Genomic DNA, 18719 nt, shown 5'->3' on the forward strand with positions numbered 1-18719 from the left:
TCCTGGATGGGACAGCTTCACATTTCCATATTGGTTTCTCTCCTCGGTCAGGATTTGAAGCAGATACCACCCGTTTTGAGTTACAGAATCCGGCTCATGGCTTCCTGACCCTTGGTTTCTGAGAGGCTTGGGGACAAGGGTGGGGGCAGGTGGACACATTTTACGGAGAGGCAGAGCCTGGGGCACAGCCAGAGGGCTCAGTGGTCTCCGAGATGGCCTTTCCCACCAGGGGCAGGAGTCACGCCCCACAACCCCCAAGAAATCCAGTCTGAGGAGAAAGAATCAATTTAGCACTAGCAAACCCTGGATGCCTCTCCATCACTCTCTAAATTCTCTTTTCAGTAAGGAAAAGCAGTTCTCAATTGGTAGGAGGCAATATCTAGTTGGAATGTAACAACAGCAGCACTGTGCCTTTATTTTTTTTTACCTTAGTAATATGTGGTTGCCTTCTATTTATGAAGCTGATATTGCCCCCCCTCCCCCTTTATAGTAGCAATGAAGTTCCATTTTAAAGTAAAATTATTTCGGTTAAAGAAAGTGAGCTCATTTGAATGCAAATATTGAGTAATTTGTAGTACAGGTGATCTGGTCTCATGTGTGAAGGGAAGTAAGTGAATGACTGGAGTCTAGGAAAAGCTCATTTAGTCCCACCAGCCCATTTCACAGATGGGTATACTGAGGCCAGAGGGGAGCCTTGCTTTAAGCACACATAGCCAGTTCTCATTTTGCTTTGAAACTCACTCTTTGACCTTGTTCTCTCTCTTTGCTGGGCCTCAGTTTCCCCCTGTGTAAAATGAGGCAGGTAAGTCAAATGTGCTCCCCCATCTCAGCGTGTTTCAGGTACTAGGCTTGTCAAGCTCTGAGAAGCACCAGTGCCCAGACATGGAGCTTAAGGCCCATTGCAGAGAGACACACACCTGTGATTACAATGAAAGGGCTGTAATGGGTTTCCCAGACAAGGCGCCTGCCATGGCAGCTGGAGGGCACCCTCATATTTTGGCCAGAAACAAAGCAGACATTTTGGAAAAGTTGCTTAGACCATGAAATTCCATATCTGAGACTCTTATTGAATCTCCAAATGACAGAGCCGGAAGGTGCCCAAGAGATCTTTGAGTCCAGCATTCCCCAAAGTGGGTGCTGAGGAATTCTAATTTTGTCGAGTGTTACTCAACAGATATTACTTAAACAAAAGGTTCCAAGGTCCAATAAGTTTGGGAAATGCTCAGTTAAGCAAAACTAAACCAGTTTCTATGTTGCAGTACTTATCAGAGCCTTAGTGCTTAATTGCTTTGTGAAATCTGTGAAGGGGAGGAGGCTATAGCATGAGACAGTTCCCTAACATTTTTTATCGTGGTGCCCAATTTTAGGGAGCCTCTCAAAAGAGGCTCTAATCTAGTCCAAGCCCTTTATTTATAGACAAGGAAACTGAGGCCCAGAGAGAGAATGGCACTTGTCCAAAATGTCACAGCAGTAGCGGGCTGAGCTGGGGCTAGAACCCAGGGCTCTTCCCCTAGAAGCAGACTGTTTAAAGTGTCTGGTTTGGATCTTGGATGTTAGTGATCTCTGAGAAGCTTGGGATCCACATGTGTTGAAGCAAGTCTGGAAAGATTCCTGGAGGAAACTGGACTTGAGTTGGAAAGTCTGAGATCCTTGGGAGCCAATAATTGTGCATTTATTGACTAAACAATGGCATCACTGAGAACCAGTTACACAAGGGAACTCCCTGCCACCCAGCTTACCTAGTGGGGACTTCAGGATGGGGAAGCCTCCCACCCAAGGAGATGAGTCCCTGAACTTGCAAAGGATGGGAGCACTTGGAGTTTTCAGGTCCCCTTTTCCAGGAAGCCTCCCCTGATTGCCACTCCCAAGTCTAAGTGTTCCTACCAGCCTGCTCCTCATATTTGTACTACTAACATTTGTAACACCATTTTACCCTTATTCCTTTCATCCTTGTAGGTTTTTGTTGTTGCTAACCTGTGTGAGTTCCAGTAGTTTATAAGCACTTTGAGAGCAGAGTAGATGGCTTCTTCTTCCTTGTAATGGTTAGCGTTTATTGAGCCTCGCCATGTGCTAAGCATTTCCCACGCATTATCTCATATTACCTTCACTGCTGCCCTCTGAAGTAGCTGTTTCTAATCCCACTTCATGGAGGAGAAAATTGAGGTACAGGAAGTTAAAGCAACTTGCTCGAGAACAGGGGCGAGTAAATGACGGAGCTAGGATTTAAACCCAGGCCTTCATTTCTCTTTACCTTCTGTCCAACGGGGACGAATGGAATCACGGATAATCGCACAGACATCCGGCTCTTCTCAGGGCACTGGCATAACTGGGCCCTGCCGCTGACCCAGAGCTCTCTCCTGCCCCTTCCAGGCCGTGGTTGGAGTGCCCAGGCTGGGCCCACCGCTCTGAGCTCAGGCCACCTCAGCTGGAGGTCTGTAAGAGGGCCCAGGATGACTAGTGTTGTCACCTGCACATCACAAGGGGAAAAAGCAGACCCCCAAGTCCCCTGCCTCTGTAACCAGACTTGCCCCAGACCTTCTGGGGTCCCAGCCTTGCTCTCCTTCATTTTGCCCCAGAACCTTCCCCAGGCTGGGAGCCTGGAGCTTTTCCCACCAACCAACCCCCATCCCAGCCCCACGCCATTATTTATGGGCAGAAGACTCGGATATGGGCTTCATGGCAGCTGTCAGCGTGGGTGAAATGCTGACAGTGATGACACCCGGGAACACCCTTTCCTAGCTGTGGTTTGGAAGGGGGCCGGGGTCTCCTTCCACAGCTAAAAATTCACCAGCGGGGACCGATTACTCATCCATCTTCCATCCCGACGACCCCACTGGAGAAGACGCCGTGCCCAAGCCGGGGATGTCACTGCCGTGCGCGTGGGTTTAGGACCTTGGTGGGGAGTGGGGGGGGGACCCAGCCGAGCCTGGGGGTGCCCCTTAACCACCACCAGAAGGAAACTGGGTGCCACAGGTGGCTGCTGCTTGGCTTTCTGCCTTACATGGGCCAAGACAGCAGGGAGAGGACAGCAGAGGGTCAGGAAATGAGTGAGTGGAGAGGAAAAGTCTGGAGGCGTCTACAACCCACATGTCTGGTGCGTCCCAAATGAAAAACTAATGAGACACTGTGCGTGGGGGGCTCGCACGCGGCCAGCCTTTGCCCACCATTCCCGCAGGCAGCATGCCCTGCCCTGTGTGTCTTGAGCATGCTAAGTCATTCTCCAGGGCTCAGCTTCCACGGCTGTGAGCAGGAACAAGGAGAGCGGGGATCTCATGGAGCTGGGGTGAAGGAGAGCAGGAACTGAGACTAAAGGGCTCGGCCTGGTGCTGGCCCAAAGAGATGTCACTCGACGTCGGTGCTTATTCTACAGCCGCCGTGGCGGAAGCTGAGCCCAGGGCCCTGGCCCGGTGCGGCACTGGCCTGTGTGCCCCAGCCTGGAGGGGCAGACAGAGCACAGGCTCTGCCAGCTTCTGGCTGAACGGCCTGGTGCAAGCCCCACCCCTCTCCTAGCCTCGGTTTCCCCACCCGTGAAGCAAGCGATCTCCTGGATTCCACGAAACCCGGCACATGGCTGCCTCTTCTCCGGCTCGTGTTTTTCCCAGAAGAGATTTCCGGGGGACTCTGGGGCTGGCCCAGCTTTGTGATCCCGTGGCTGGCTCTGTGTCCACCTCGTGGCCCTGTGGTTCCTGCAGCTCCACTCCTGGGTCTCTGTGAACTCGGGACTGGGCTGTTTTTCCAGGAAAGAGATGGCCTGGCTCAACAGTGGGAGGAATTTGCAGGGCATGCAGCGGAAGGGACGGGTGGCTGGGGTGGCGAGGGAAGAGTAAGGGCCTCGCCTGGGCTCCAAGTGGCAGGGGAGGTGGGGAGCTGACGCTGGAGGACGGAGCAGAAAACTGAGGCTCCGACCAAGTGTGCAGAGCAGAGAGGTTTGGGGAAGGGCCGGCTTCAAGCTCCCCATGCCTGTGGGGTGGGCTGAGCCTCCTGACAGTTGGGAAGGCCTGGTTAAGATTGCCTTGGGGTTGGGGAGCTGTGGATTCTGCAGGTGAATAGAACCCAGCAGGCAGGGCTGTTTGTTGGACACCTGCCATTTGCCCCTGGAGGTCTACTCCCCACCCTTCTCCACCCTGCCCTGGGGCCCAGGAGGCTGGTTTCTAAGGCCGGGCACCCACGGACTCCCTCCCCCTCTGTCTTCCTGCTGGTTGTAGTAGTGGGGAGCTCTGGTAGGACATGAAGTGAGAGAGGAGTGATGTGGGCACATTTAGCCTCCCAACATCCTCACTCAAGGTCACCTTGTCCCAGCTACATCCCTTGACCACAGGTGGCAATTCCAGCCAGGGTGACCCCCACCCCCTTCAGGGCTAGGGGTGTAGGGAAGGGATCCCCACTTTTTCTTGCCCTGGGCATCTGCACCAACCTTTGGAGGTAGTTCCCTTATTAACCCCTCCTCAAGCTGCAGGGGTGCCCTAGGACCCCGACTGATTCGGCCCCTCTGAGCCTGCAGGGCAGGGATATTAGAAGGGACCCCACAGGAGTCAGCAGAGCCCCCCAGCCAAACTTTGACCAGAGTCTGACTTGAACTTCTTACCTTTGATTACTTGCAGGGATGGGCCTGGCTTTCCTTCTCTCCAGAATTCTCAGCTAATATGTCTGGAGCAGGTGGAAGGGAAGGGAGAGGGGAGAAAGTCCAGCCAAGAGATGTGTCTCCTGAAAGGGGAGCTGGCTGGGCTTTGCAGATCCCAGAATCAGAGCTCAAGCAGGGGCTGCAAACTCCAGCACCCAGGGCCCTGTCGATGGTGCAGGGAGTCAGGGAAGTTGGAACAGGAGGGGAGCTCCAGCCCATCCCTGCCCTGTGGGAACATGGCCCAGAGATGTGGATTGCCCAAGAGGAGCCAAAAAGTCAGACTTTTGCATGAATACATTGCCTAATATTAAATATTAAATTTTAAACACTGCTTCAGGCAAGCATATCTATGAGCCAGATGTGGACCCCGAGGCCCCGGACTGCAACCTGGAGGCTACACCCACCTGACCTGCCTTTCTGATCTGTCTCTTTGCAGGTTTTGCCGCCCCTGGAGTGAGACCAGAGAGCAGCCTAGGAGACAGGTGAGCTTTAGGGCCCAGATCCCTGGATTCGCTGCGGGGAGGACGGGGGGTCCTAGAATTGCCACTTGCATCTATGCAAACACTAGCTAATGCCGGTTTTAAAAATGCCCAGTTTGCGAACCTACTGTCTGTATAATCAACACCCTCCGCACCTCATCCCCTGACTCCTACTGCCCCAACTGCTCCGGTTCTCCCTAACCTCCTTCTTGCCACTGAAATCTCAGAATGGGAATGAAAAAGAAAAGCTGTGGGTAATAGCAGAGGAAGAGAGAAGCTGGGAAGTGGATCCAAAGGCTGAAGCTTGGACATATTTCCTCCGTGTGACTTTCCCTCTGCTCAGTCCCCCTCGAAGCCTATGACTTTTCACTTTAGCTTTTGTGTGATGTTCTACCAAAATCGAAGTGGGTTTGAATTAGTAGATGTCTTTTTGAAATAAAAAGCAGTATTTCTGGGTGGGTTAGATCGCTATCAGTCATTCACACTTTAGTGACTTTTAATGCTATCAGATGATTTTTCAATTATCTCATTGAGATCAGCCACACTGAGGGGTGTTTGGGAGGGTGGGGGTGGGGAGAGGGACTTGAAAGGGAAGGCCTCTGTACAGTGGAGCCTGTCCCAGCCCAGGTGGGGCCTGGGCATCTGTGGAAGATAGTCCTGGGAGCTCAGTGCCTGAGCTGAGCTGGCTCTGGGGACACCGAATTTGGCTTCTCTTCTGGGTGGGCGAGGACTGTGGGCTAGCCTGCAACCCAGCCTGCAACCCTCCCGACAAAGCTTGCCTCCAGTTCCAAACCGTCATTTACAAACATTTGGAGACACAGTCTCTTTGCCTGGGGAACTGCCTGTGAGTTGTTCCTTGGCAAGCTCAGAGATTGTCCTTCTACTGGGGTGGGTGGGTGCGGAGCTGGCTTCACTCATAGGAGGAAGAAGTAATTGCCTTTAGGGTGTTTGATATGAGTAGAGCCTTCCCCCTCCCCGCTGCCCTGCAGTCATTATTTGTGCCACATTTTGGGAGAGGATAAGGAAGAAGCTTTGAGCACTTCTTCCAAAATGTCTTGTCAGACTGTCATCTGTAGGTCAAGGTGGCAATTCGAATTTTCTGTGTTTTGAGTAATAAGCATGTGTTAGTTTCATTTTCTTCCAAATGCTGTCTGGGGGTGACCTAGGGGCCCATGAGAGCTCACATACATTGTAGAAATGACCTGCTTGGATTAGCCCCGGCAGGGCTTTTTGGAACTGAGTCATGGAAAAGGTAAGTTTTAAGGAAAAAGCAAAACTGTGGTCCTAAGGAAGGAGAAGAGCAGTCACAGGCAGATGTGGCCCCCTCCTGTGATTTTGCTCTCTCTCTCGAGCTCAAGAGCCAATTCTTGATCATTTGGGGAAAACAATGGTGGGCATGGTTTGTTATGTGCATTATGGGGCTGATGGCATCAGGATGCCATCGGCCCTTCCCTCTCCACACCCTGGGCTGGTCCTCGTGCACTTCCCTGTCCATTTCCAGGGCTCAGCATGCTGCTAATTGGTGCTAACTGTAATTCACAAGGTACGCTAAGCGTGTGATGGGACCGTGGCTTCAGTTCACCCTGAGAAAAGGACAGAATGATTACACCCATTCTGCAGGTGAGGAAACTGAGGCACAGAGAGGTAGAATCAATTACTTGTCCAAGTCTGGGAATGGAGGAATCAGAATGAAATTTAGGTCGGCCAGACCTTAAAGAACCAAGGTTTTTAACCTTTATACTACCCTGCCCTGAGGTGAGAGCTTTGGGGGCAGGTCTCGACACGGCTGTCCAGAGCCGTCCCAGACCCTGCCCTCCTCATCCGGCTTGCCTTCTCCCCTTGCTGCGCGTGCACAGCTGGTGTGAGCAGCGGGAGGACAAGTGGCAGGTTACGCTGGGCCACCAGCCTGAAGGGCGAACACCCGGCCAGCTGTGTGCTGCGCTGGGTCACAATCACCCATTGCCACGGGCACCCCTTAGAAGGGTCCCCTTTGTGTCAGGGTAGGGGAAGGAGGTAATAAGATGACTGTCAATGATAAAGGCAGGAAGGAAAATCAAACCCCCTAAAACAGAACCCAGAACATTCCTGTGAAAACAGGGAGGCGAAATGGTGAGTGAATTGTTTTCTCTATTTTTCAGTCTTTTAAAATGTGATGTTTGCTTTTATAGGGCTGTGGTGGGAAAAGTACAGTCTTTGAAGGCAGGTGGTTGTGGGTTCGAATCTTATCTCATCACCAGTTACGCACCCATGTGTGCAATGGGTACCCGCTACTCAGAGTGTTGTCGGTACAGCCAAGACACCTCCTTTCTGTCTCCTCCTAAGAAAACAGACTCTCACCTGAAGGGTAAGGGGTTGGCTATGGTCACGTGGTCTGGACTTTCTTTTTTTTGGAAGTGTCTAAAATGACGACATCTGGGAAGCCCTTACAATATGTGGTCAAAAGCAGTTATACCCCTGCCAGTGACATAACCCATTAGGAAATAAGAACATAACAAGTTTGCTATTTTAAACTGTAACCAGTAACTCCACTTCTAGGAAGTTCGCCCCAAGGAAATAACCCAGGATGTGTGCAAAGATTTATCTACCAGGATGTTTATCACATCCATGTTTATATAGGTAAAAAATAGAAAACAACACGAGTATCCGACAGCAGGGATGTGGAGGGGGAGGCTTCACGATGGCCCGTGCAGATGACGGAATATTCTGGGAAACCTTTGAAAATTATGATTCAGATGAACTTTTAATAACAGAGGGGGGAAATGTTCCTATTTCCATGTTAAATGAAAAGCTAATTTGCCAAAATTAATCCTAACTGCATTTAAAAAAGTAGGAAAAAGCACAGGTAGGCAAGGTAGAAAGAAAAGAATAGGAAAGAAAGAAGAGGAGAGAGGGAAGAGTGGCGAAAAGATGCTGAAACATGGTAGAGTAACAGGTGACTTATGTTATTTGTACTTTTCTGCATTTTCTAAACTTCCCACAGTGTAATAGTTACTGCTTGTGTAATTACAAAGAATAATTATACTTAAAAAAAAATTATCTGGTCCCACCAGTGTGTGTGTGTGTGTGTGTGTGTGTGTCTGTGTGTCTGTGTGTATTTTGCCAGTCAGATATATGAGAAAAATTATGTTGGCACTTTTCATTCTAAAGTGTTCTTTTTCTCAAAGCAAATTTTACCCATAGTCCGTGTCAGTGTCCTATAGTCTTCCTTCTGTCCCTGGGAACTGTGGCTCTGAGAGAGCTGACTTTGGGGCTATGACCATCTGTTTTTGCACAGCACTGAGCTTGGAGCTGAGGTGGGAGTGGGTGGGGGCAGGTGGAGAAGACACAACCCCCATTTAAGAGGTCCCCAGGAAGGTGTGATGCAGCCACCTGACGTCAAGCAGTGCACCTGGGTAACCCCTCATCTCTCCAGTGAGACCCAGAGGACCCTTCTTGGCTGAGCCCATCCACCCACAAATCGGCCGCTCGAGGTCAGAGAAAAATAGTTCAGGACACAGAAGTTAATTTTACTGAGAAACTCCCGAGCCCTTCTACCGAGGAGAGAAGCAAGGAATTGGGTATCCATAGTTAAATAGAAGCAACTCAAAAGTTGTTTTAATTTTACAAATAAATGATGGAGAGAAGGAACAGGGTAAGGAAATCGAATATGGAAGGTGATGGTTGTTGAGTTTAGTAGAAATAAACCTATTTACGTTAGAGAGTGATGAGAGAGAAAACCACTGAGAGTGAGAAAGGTAGGGGAGCTGGGGCTGCAGCAGGCTTGGGACTCTAGACTTAAGGTGGAAGTTACTAGGGAGCCCCTACAGGTTCTTGAGCAAAGATGGAATAAAAGAATAAAAACAGAAACGAAGAGAGATGGTAGCAGAAAATCCAGTTAGGAGGCCTTTGTAAAAGTGCTGGGGATAAGGGGCTAGACATAAGTTCTGGATGTGAAACTCCAAAGAAGATTTGAGAGATATTAGCACCATTTCAGTTTTATTGGACTATGTTTTTACTCTTCCCTCTTCTCTACCCTATCGGGAAAACTCTTAAACATCCTTCAAAACCCAATTCATGGGGCTCCTTCCAGGCAGTCATCCCTTTCCTTGGGCTCTCCCTCCATTAGAACCTGGACATATGGTGTTGTAGGGCTCTGTCTACACATGTCCCTATTGGCCACCGGACCTCACGAGGCTGAAGAGTGGGTGCTCAGCAAGTGTCCATGGGATGAGATTGATGATACAAGGGAAAAGGAGGGATTGGGGGTAAGCCGAATATGCAGGTGGTGCAAAAGAAGAGTCAAAAAGATTCCAAGGTGAGCCTTCAATTTTTAAAAAATTAATAAGTTCCTAGCATTTACCTGGTAATGGTGAGCAAGGCAGACATGGTCCCTACCCTTGTGGAGTTTACAGCCTAATAGGGAACACAGAAAATAAAATAATAGTTACAATATGATGACGGCTATGAAATCCAGTCTGCTATGGGAGCCTAATGGGAAGGAGAGGGGGTGGGATCCAGGTAGCTCCGTTGAGGAAGTTGTATTTAAGCTGAAAAATAAAAAGGATGGCCAGGCAGTTCATAGATGATAGATGATGGACCAAGATGAAGGTTGGGGAAGGGAAGCCGAAATAAGGAGAGAGGGCGTTCCTGGCAGAAGGCATGCATGGCCTATGCAGAGATCCCGAGGTGAGAGAGAAGCATTGGAAACACCAAAGCTGGGTGTCTCGGGAACACAGTGAGCCGGGGGGAGCTGGTGGTATAAGAGGTCAGAGAGGAAGGCAGGAGGATGGCATCCTGAGTCTACTGTTGTCAGGAGAGTTTGGATTTTATCCTAAGACCATCAGGAATGATGATGGAAACAGATTTTTCCAGCTATTGCTGTAGGAGGATTAAATGGCCAGGGGCAGGAGTGGAAGAGCCTGCCAGCTGGGAGGTGGGTGTCATCATCCAGGTGAGAAATGGTGGTAACCTGGAGCCAAGGGTGGCCATGGGACTGTGAGAAGTGGGCAGTGGTGGTGGCCTGGAGCCAAGGGTGGCCATGCGATGGTGAGAATTGGGCAGAATAGAATGATGAGTAAGATGTGGGCATAAAGGAAGACAGAGTAAAGGACAACCTCCAGGTTTTGCATTTAGGCAAGGGCAGCACGTAGGACCATTTGCAGATACTTGACGGTGTCTTTGCTGGACTCTAACCTTACACCGACCTTGGCCAGTCCAAATCCCTGGCCCTCCGCATGGCTCTGATGACCCTAGCTGGTCAGCCGACATGGATGGGAGGGACCTCTGAACCTGTCTCAGGGTTCCAAGAGGTGGAGAGGCCACCTGCCCCTGAGGTAGGACCCAGCACTGTGCCCAGAATCTTGGAGGTTTTGGGGGGCAGTTGATCAACTGAGAAGACCTGGCCCCTCGTGCACAACTGCTTGGTGCCAGCACTTCCCTCTGATTCAGCAAAATGTCTCTCTCAGCACCTTTCCTGGATCCGCTTGGGTTCCTAGAGATCCACTGGGAACTGACTGTTTATTTCTGGCCCAAATATCCTGGGAATCTCTGCCCTGCTAAGTGTTAGCACAAGAGAAGCAAATGACGCCCGATGGGCTCACTCCCACCCATCCTCATATGGGACCCTTATAGTGGCTGTGGGACGTGGCCTGTGAGGTCTTACTGCTCTGCCCATTCCACAGATAAGGAAGCTGAGGCTCAGAAAGAGGATGCCACAGACCCAAGAGGGCATGCATGGCTGCTGGGAAATAGTAGAAACGAGGTTAAAACCCAAATCATGCAACTCCTCCAGTGCCCCGTGTATTTTTCATAATTGTATTTTTGTCTCTATTCTCTCCAATACTTTTGAAGTCAGTACCCTGTCACATTGTGCTTTCAGAGCATCTGTTTGCTACCCTATCAACAAAGCCTTTTTTTTTCTCTTTAGCTCAAATCGTTTAAACTGTACAGCCGTATTGTGATTCCTTCTGCATCGGGGTAAATAAATCTTTATAGAACCAGCTGCAAAGCAAAAGATTCTATAAAACGCCATTTGTCTGGTACCTTCTCCAGTGGCTGGCCGGTTTTCTTGGCGATACTTATTCATTCATTCAACAAAGATTTGTTGAGCGAGGCCCTGGGAAGTCAGCAGTGAGCAAAACAGACATGGCTCCTACCCTCAGGGAGCTGATATTCCACTAAGGAAGATGGACTATAAGCACGTAAATAAATACATATATATACTATGCCATAAGGACTCTCAAAGACGGTAAAGCTGGGGTGCACGGGTGGCTCAGTGGTAGAATGCTCGCCTGCCATGCAGGAGACCCGGGTTCGATTCCCGGCCCATGCACCTAAAAAAAAAAAAAAAAGAAAAGAAAAAGAATAAGTAAAGACTGGTGAAAGGCTAGAGAGAGGAGGGTGTGAGGTGCCGCGGGGCCATCTCACATAAGGGGGTCTGTCTCTGAGGACCATTCAGCTGGAACAAAGGGAAAGAGACCCAGGAAAACCATTCCAGACAAAGGGAGAAGCAAAAGCCCTGAGGCAGGCTGGGTGTGTGGGGAACACAGAAGCCAGGATGGTTGAGGGACAGGGGAGGAGAGAGAAGGTAGGAGGAGAGGCTGGGGAGGAAGATGAGGGGGGCCGATTGTGATGGCTTATAGCTGCTGTGAGGATCTTTGAGCGAATTCCAGGTCAGATGGGAGCACGTGAGGGACAGAAGCTGATGAGAGAGAAGGCTGGGCCAGCCGCGGTGGCCAAGGGGATGGGGAAAGGGGGGTCATGTCTGAATAGAGGTGGAGGGTCAGCTGAGCGGACCTGCTTTTTCATTGTTGGTAGGGTTCAAAGGAAGGAGAGGAGTCAAGGGTGACTGTCCAGGTGATGCTGGTGGCATTTACTGGGTCTTGCACGAGACCGGATGGGAAACAGATTCAGGAGGGAAAAGTGGAGCACTGTGTGATGGGCTGTCCATTTTGAACTTGGAGGTATTCGGTAAGCATCCAGATGGAGACGTAGAGTGGGAGTGGGATTTATACGGCTGACATCAGCATATAGATCACACTTCAGGCCTGGGGGCTGGATGGGACCACTCAGGGAGTGAGGACCGAGGGCTGCGCCTGGAGGCATCCAGACATTAGGGTTTGGGAAGAGAAGGAGGGACAAAGAAGTCCAAGGAGCAGCTGCCGCAGAGGAAGGAGGAAAACTGAGAGCGCTTGGGGGCTCCAAGCAGACGCTTCACACAGAACAGTGAGCTGCGGGCGTTGAAAGGCTGCCGCCCGTCAAGCAGGAGGAAGACCCAGAACTGGCCATGGGCCTTGGCGAGACGGAGGCCACTGCGATGAACTTGAGCGGAGCGGCCGCGGGGGGAGCTGATTGGGACCGTGTTGGGAACGGCCAGGGAAGGAGAAGCAGAGACAAGGGGAAGACACCCCCAGGGAGGCTAAGGTGGTAGCCACTGCCGAAGCCCAGTGGGGTGGGAGGCGAGGGATGGGAGGGCACCCACTACAGGACAGGGTGTGGGTGCAAAGGGGGGCGGGTAGACAGACAGAAATGTAGAGCTGGGGAAAATCCCTTCCAACTGGGGGACACCAGGGCAGGTGGAACAGCCACCACGGCTGCTTTCATTGAGAACCTGCCTTCTATGTGATGGGAACCTGTCAGGCTCTTGAAATACATCTTCTCATTCAATCCTCACAGTACCACTGTCGTCCCCATTTCACAGGCTAGAAAAGCGAGGCTGAAAGAGGGTGAGTTACTTGTCCAAGGTCACACACACTTAGGAATGGATGAGACTGCAGTTAATGCAGCATGTAAAGGATTTTTCCAGGCAAAGGTAGGTAGGTAAGGCGAGAGGACAGGCTAAAGTGAGTGCTCAGAAACAGGGGTGCACGTGCGGTTCAGCGGTAGAAGGCTCGCCTTCTGTGTGGGAGACTTGGGTTCGATTCTCAGGCTATGCACCCTACCCCCAAAAAAAAACAGAAAAAAGAAAAAGAAAGACCATGCACCCCACCCCCACCCCAAAAAAGAAAGAAAAAACCAATAGAACAAAAAAAAAACTTTTTTTTTTTTAATGAGTACTCACAGAAAAAGCAAACATGGGTTTGGAGAGCCCAGGACAGACCCGACTGGAGCAGGAGCGGGCCAGTTCCTAAATCCCAATGAATTACACCCAAGAAAGGGACTCAGTCCTCCTTGAGGACAGTTCTGCCCTGTTCCCCGGCGGCGTGACCACAGGCAGCACTCTGAACTTCTTGGGACTGTGTCCACCTGGCGAGGGAGGCTAGTACCTCTTCATTGCATCAGGGGCTGATGCAAGAGCCCCGGGGCCTGGTGGCACTGAGGCTGGACGACACAGAGGATGATGCTTTCCTGGCTGGGAGGGGGGGAGGGCAGGGGGCTGGAGAGAGAGGAGTGGACGCAGCAACCCCTGCTGCGCCCTCAGCCTCCTCGCTGCTGCCCCCTCCCCTTACACGCATGCCTAGGGCAGGGCTGTGGTTCTGCCTACAGCCCTCAGCAGTCCTCATCTATAAAACAGGAGTGGTGGGGCCTGCCCACCCTCCCAGGGTACCTGAGTATGACCTACAATCACATCTGGGGAAAAGGGACACTTAGCAGAAATGCCCAGGTGTGCCTATTTGAAGCTATTATGTACCATGTCCTTTAATCCTCATTCAGTATTGCTGGGTGGCATCTTTTTTGATGGTTTCCATGGAGATGTGTCTCCACCCATTCAAGGTGGGGTCACTTACTGGAGCCCTTTAAGAGGGAACTATTTCAGAAAGAGCCCACAGAACCAACAGAGCCCACACAGCCAGAGACCTTTGGAGATGAAGGAAAACATCCCTGGGGAAAGACACTGAAGAAGCTGGGAGAGAAAGTTAGCAGACATTGCCAGTGTGCCCTCCCAGCTGAGAGAGGTGTCCAGAAGCCAAAGATCCCAGCAGACGCCAGTCACATGCCTTCCCACCTGACAGAGGGGTTCTGGACAGCATCAGCTTTTCTCAAGTGAAGGTAACCTCTTGTTGGTGCCCTAATTTGGACATTTGCATGGCCTTAAGAACGGTAAGCTTGCCGCTTAATAAATTCCCATTGTGAAAGCCGTTCCATTTCTGGCATGTTGCATTCCGGCAGCTTCACAAACTAAAACACAAGGCAAAACCGAGAATCACTGCCATCATTGGGAATGGATGGGAATCATCAGGTGAAACAAAGAGTGGGGAGGGCGCCTTCTGAGGTTGGCTGGAGCTGCTGCTCGACCCTGCAGCCTCTCAGATGGATGGTGGCAAACCTGTGAGCCTGAGTCCTGGTTTTCCACCTCGGAAATGGGGTCATCCCGCGCAGCTCAGGCTGCCTGTCTCCTGTTGAGAGGGACAGCGAGGGGCTTATATAAGCTACAGTCACTGAGCAAAATTCTTCCTCTGTCCCTTCAACTGCATGTGTGGCTCTTGCCTGGCTCGACCCGGCCACACGTCCAGGCTGGCAGGGCCCTCCCCAGGCTTCCCATTGCACAGAGAAGTAGACCGAGGCCCAGAGAGGTGGCCCAGGAGTCGCTTTGGCAGGTGTTGATGTTTCTTTCCTAAATCATTTTTTATACACCAGTCAAGGAAAGGAGAGAGGGAGGAGAAAAAGAGCAGGGGGTGGTGAGACCCAGGAGCCAGGTGGCTTTGGGGGATGGAGGCATGCCTTTTCTTTCAAGAAGAAAGATACTGGGCCTCCTGAGTCCATCCAACAAGCTCGGCCCCTGGGAGAGTGAGCGAGGCCTCCAGGGTTCTCAGTTTGGAACCTGGCAAGCCGGCCACTTTCACCTGGAGGTCCACGACCCCACAGTTCCGTTCCCCTCCTACAGTGAACATGTTGGTGGTCTTGTCACGGGTTGTGTGGGGAGAATCATCTAGAAGGAGAAAAGCTCTTAGTATTACGGGCTGGAGGATGTAATGTCCTGCTATCCCCCCACGCTTGATTTTGAAAAGAGCCCAAGAAATCAGGCTGGGGGTCTGGTTTGAAGATACCGGTCATCTAGAAGCAGGCACAAATGAGTCTGGGGGCTGCCTGGTGAGCCCCTCTCACTCCCCACCCCACCCTCTCTGGGCAGCCCCCTGTAAGCTGCCCCTGCCCAGGGTCAGGTCTCGGCCGGTGGCTGCGCGACTCTCCCCGACGGCTCCGCGTCGCCTTCCAGAAACCCTGACTTGTGTGTCTCCTTGGCCAGTTCCCAGCTGCGGGTCACATTTCACAGCTCTAGTTGTCTTTCATGTGCCTCTTGGGAGATTTGGGGTGGGGTGGCGGTGCAGACAGGAGCGAGGAAGTCACTTCTCTTGAGCAGCCGTCGTGGGCCGAGTGCGTGCAGGGAGCTTGGTGCTCACTTTCCTTTGAGACGTGCACCACTTCCGAAAGGCGTGTGCTTCATTCTCTCCATTTCACATGCAGGGAAACTGAGGCTCACAGAGGCTACGTGGCTTTCCCTGGATGCCCCAGACATTGAGTAGGGGGAACTGGATGGGCCCCAGGTCCGTGGGCCAGCTGTCCTGGGTCTGGTGGGTACCCACTGCCTGCCCAGGGTGCTGCCCGCAGTGTGGCACTCGGCGCTGATCCTGACACGGTCCCGCCATTGGCTCCACGGTCCCTTTCTCCTCCTCCTCCATCACCTTTGCAAGCCCTAAGGCCTGCTCTCCTCAAGTGCATTTCACCTTCTACTTTGGGAATCCCTTGGCCTCAAACCTCTGGAAGAGACCCAGAGGGGCTATATAGACCCCCAGATTTGACCAACTCCAAAAAATAACCCAAGGGAGAGAGAGGCTCCAGAGAACAAGACTGACTGGCTAGGGTCAGGAGGTGGGTGTTGCCCACAGATTTCAAGGAATGGCATCCATCAGACCCCCAAGGCCAGAGGGGAAATAGAGGGCCGGAAAAAATATAGACTAGAGACAAAGGAAGGGAAAAGGTAGGGAGAGGAGGGAAGGAACAAGGAGGGCAGAGATGGTAGACTGAACCACAGATAGACAGCTGAAGCTGTGCTGTGGTGTGGTGGCAGCTGAGAGAGGGAGAGGGAGAGATGGGAGAGAGAGAGAATGTTCCAGGCACTGAGGGGTACCCCAGCATTATGGGTCATTCAGTGTCAGGCAAATAGCTTGCATACCTGTGAATACACGGAAGTTCCCGCAGTGTCCCAGCCCCTAAGGATGACAGTGGAGGCTCACATCATCACCCCCGAGCCCTGGACACATGCCTAAGTTCCGAGGAGGGTCGGCTGCATTGCTGTGGGCTTCGTACACATTCCCATTAAAATAAATCAAATCAGAAAATGGGTAAGCGGAAGAGTTGGCTCTGAAAGGGTTAATATTCATTTATCTGGACCCCCACCACCCCACCTTGCACATGCTCATCAGGACCTTCCCCCACCCCCTGGGTGGCATCTCTGCACTTGCAAATGGTTTCCTATCCAAACCCCACCAACGGCCCTTCCTTAGATGTTTTTCTTTAATTTTCTATTTCTTTGTATGCTCACTTGGAAAGGAGCAAGAAGGAAGCTTGTAGGAGCAGGACTTATCAGTGCTGGGTGGCTCCTTGTGGCTGCCAGAACCAGAGTTGTAGGTGGGGGCTGCCGCCGACTCTGCAGCTACGGCCCCCGCAGCCCCTGCAGCCCTTGGCCCAGAGCCCCAGACACAGGAGAGGCCCAGGCCTGCTCCTCCAGCACTAGCCCCAAAGTCAGTGAGGGACAGAGGAAGCTGCAGGCCCACGGGGGCTGGGAAGGAGCCATGGACTCCAGGACTTCTAGAAAAACAAAGCAGAGAAACTAAGGGTGTCAGGGCTATTGCTGCTGAGAATGAAGGCGGAAATGGCTCGAGAGCCTGTTCCTGGAGATTCTGTGAAGCAGCAGCAGGACTTGGCTTGCCCAAACTTGAGGTGGCCCAGAATTCTGGGGAAGGAAGCTTGCTTTTGGCTTGGGCCCAAAGCCAGGCGGTTATAGGACTTCCCCGAAGCACCTTAGCTCCTTCCCTCATTCTTTGCCAGATGTTTACTGAAAGCCTTCTACATACCAAGCTCCCTGCCAGGCATATGGGTGTTCAAGGAGAACTAGAATAGGGCCCCTGTCTTGCCAGGGAGTGGGGGGTGACTCTTTAAATAACTGTGATGCCATGTGATGTGTGACAGGTAAGCGTCTGCCTAGGGAAAGAAGAAACCGACTGGGCTTTGGGGTCTTAGAAAGGTTGTACAAGACCCCCATTTGGGTTGGGTCTTGAAGGATGAATAGGAGTTCTTCAGGAGATATAAGAAAGCCATATTTTATGAGTGACTGCAAAGAGGGTTGAAATGTGATATTACAAAATGTGATAATGACTGGTGACAAGCTAGGCAGGCCTGGGCAGAGGCTGCTAACAACAACCAGAAAGACTGATGGGGCCGCAGTCCCAAGGACCTCAAATGCCAGAAGAAGGAGTTTAGCTTAACTCTGGCCATGTTGAGCTAGAAGCGCTAGTGGGACATCACTTGAAGGCATCATTCAGCCCGGGAGGGCCCTTAGTCCCTTAGCCCAGCAGGCTCCACGCTGAAGCTCCTGGAGATGCGGGGTCAATGCTAGCCTGATCACCATCACCCTCTCCAAATCCCAAGCATCTCCACACAGGGAACTGAATTTGTGGGACCAGCCATCCATCACCCAGGAAAGTCTTACCCAGTACCTACTGCGCACTTGGCCCATTGCTCACTGCCTGGGAGTAAATAATACAGATACATGCATGAAAGAAGGGTGCCATGTCCCCACCAAGGACGATTTTCCAAATATTGAACTGGAATGCTGTGGAGCAGGTTGGTGGTGCAGAGATGGAGATTGAGTATCCAGGATAGTCTGGTGTCCTGGCTAGGCGTCAGCAGACCTTGGACAGGGTGGGATGGGGTTGGGGGCAACTGGAGACTGGCTATTTGAACATGAGCTCAGCCTGCCACTGACCTCTCCCCAAAGAAGTGGGGGGACCTCACTTGGCTTTGGAAAAGACCTCAGGATTAGGAGAAGAAGAAATGCAGGGAAGAGAGTGTCTTGAGGTGAGAGGACCCTCTGTCTGTGGAGGGGGAGGTGAAGAGGGATTCCAGAGGTGTCAAATCTGTGCAGAGACCAAAATGGGAGAGGGAGGGAGAGGGGAGACCAGGGTGCCCACCGGCTCACCAATAAGAGTAGGGGTGACTGAGGGGCGCTTCTCACCATGTGAAGGATCCTGGAGGAAAAGTGTACCCGGGGGCCGTGGGGTGAGGATGGGGGAAGGATGGTGAGTTAGATTCGGATCATGCTCAGCTGAGATGCCCGTGGGATGCCCAAGTAAAGCTGCCACCTTTACTTTACTTGCAGCCATCAGAAAGAGGGCTGAAAATCCAAAATCTACCCCGCCATTCCACCCTGTCTCCAGGGCCTCCTGGGATCTTTGGTGTCTTTTGGGGATGCCCTGTGGTCTGAAAGTTGAGAAGTTTAGTTCTTGGGTCTGGGTTGGGGTTTTCTCCCTAGAAAGACCGCTGGGAGTGTTTTGAGATGAGGAGGGCAAAGACGGATTGATGACCTAACACGGGAACGAAGATCCATGACCACTTCAGCTCAGATTGCTTCCCCCACCCCCACTTTCCTCCCCCCAGGGCCCCTGATTTGGACAATTTGGGGAGAGAGGTAGGCAAAGAACACG

The 18719-nt window shown here is 51.8% G+C and overlaps 1 protein-coding gene and 1 non-coding gene across 9 annotated transcripts in view; both read left to right on the forward strand.

Annotated features, from left to right (window-relative positions):
- Positions 1-18719, forward strand: part of ATP2B2 (ATPase plasma membrane Ca2+ transporting 2) — a 368890-nt gene that overhangs the window by 72108 nt on the left and 278063 nt on the right. For all 8 annotated transcript variants that reach the window (XR_013157774.1, XM_077116558.1, XM_077116561.1 and 5 more), the window contains exon 2: positions 5058-5103. The gene's annotated coding sequence lies outside the window, so the exon portion shown is untranslated. The remainder of the gene's footprint in view (positions 1-5057; positions 5104-18719) is intronic.
- Positions 11340-11410, forward strand: TRNAG-GCC (transfer RNA glycine (anticodon GCC)). Its single transcript has one exon. It is a non-coding gene; the product is annotated as a tRNA-Gly (tRNA).

This window comes from Tamandua tetradactyla, chromosome 9, assembly GCF_023851605.1.
Source record: "Tamandua tetradactyla isolate mTamTet1 chromosome 9, mTamTet1.pri, whole genome shotgun sequence".
Taxonomy (NCBI): Eukaryota; Metazoa; Chordata; class Mammalia; order Pilosa; family Myrmecophagidae; genus Tamandua; species Tamandua tetradactyla.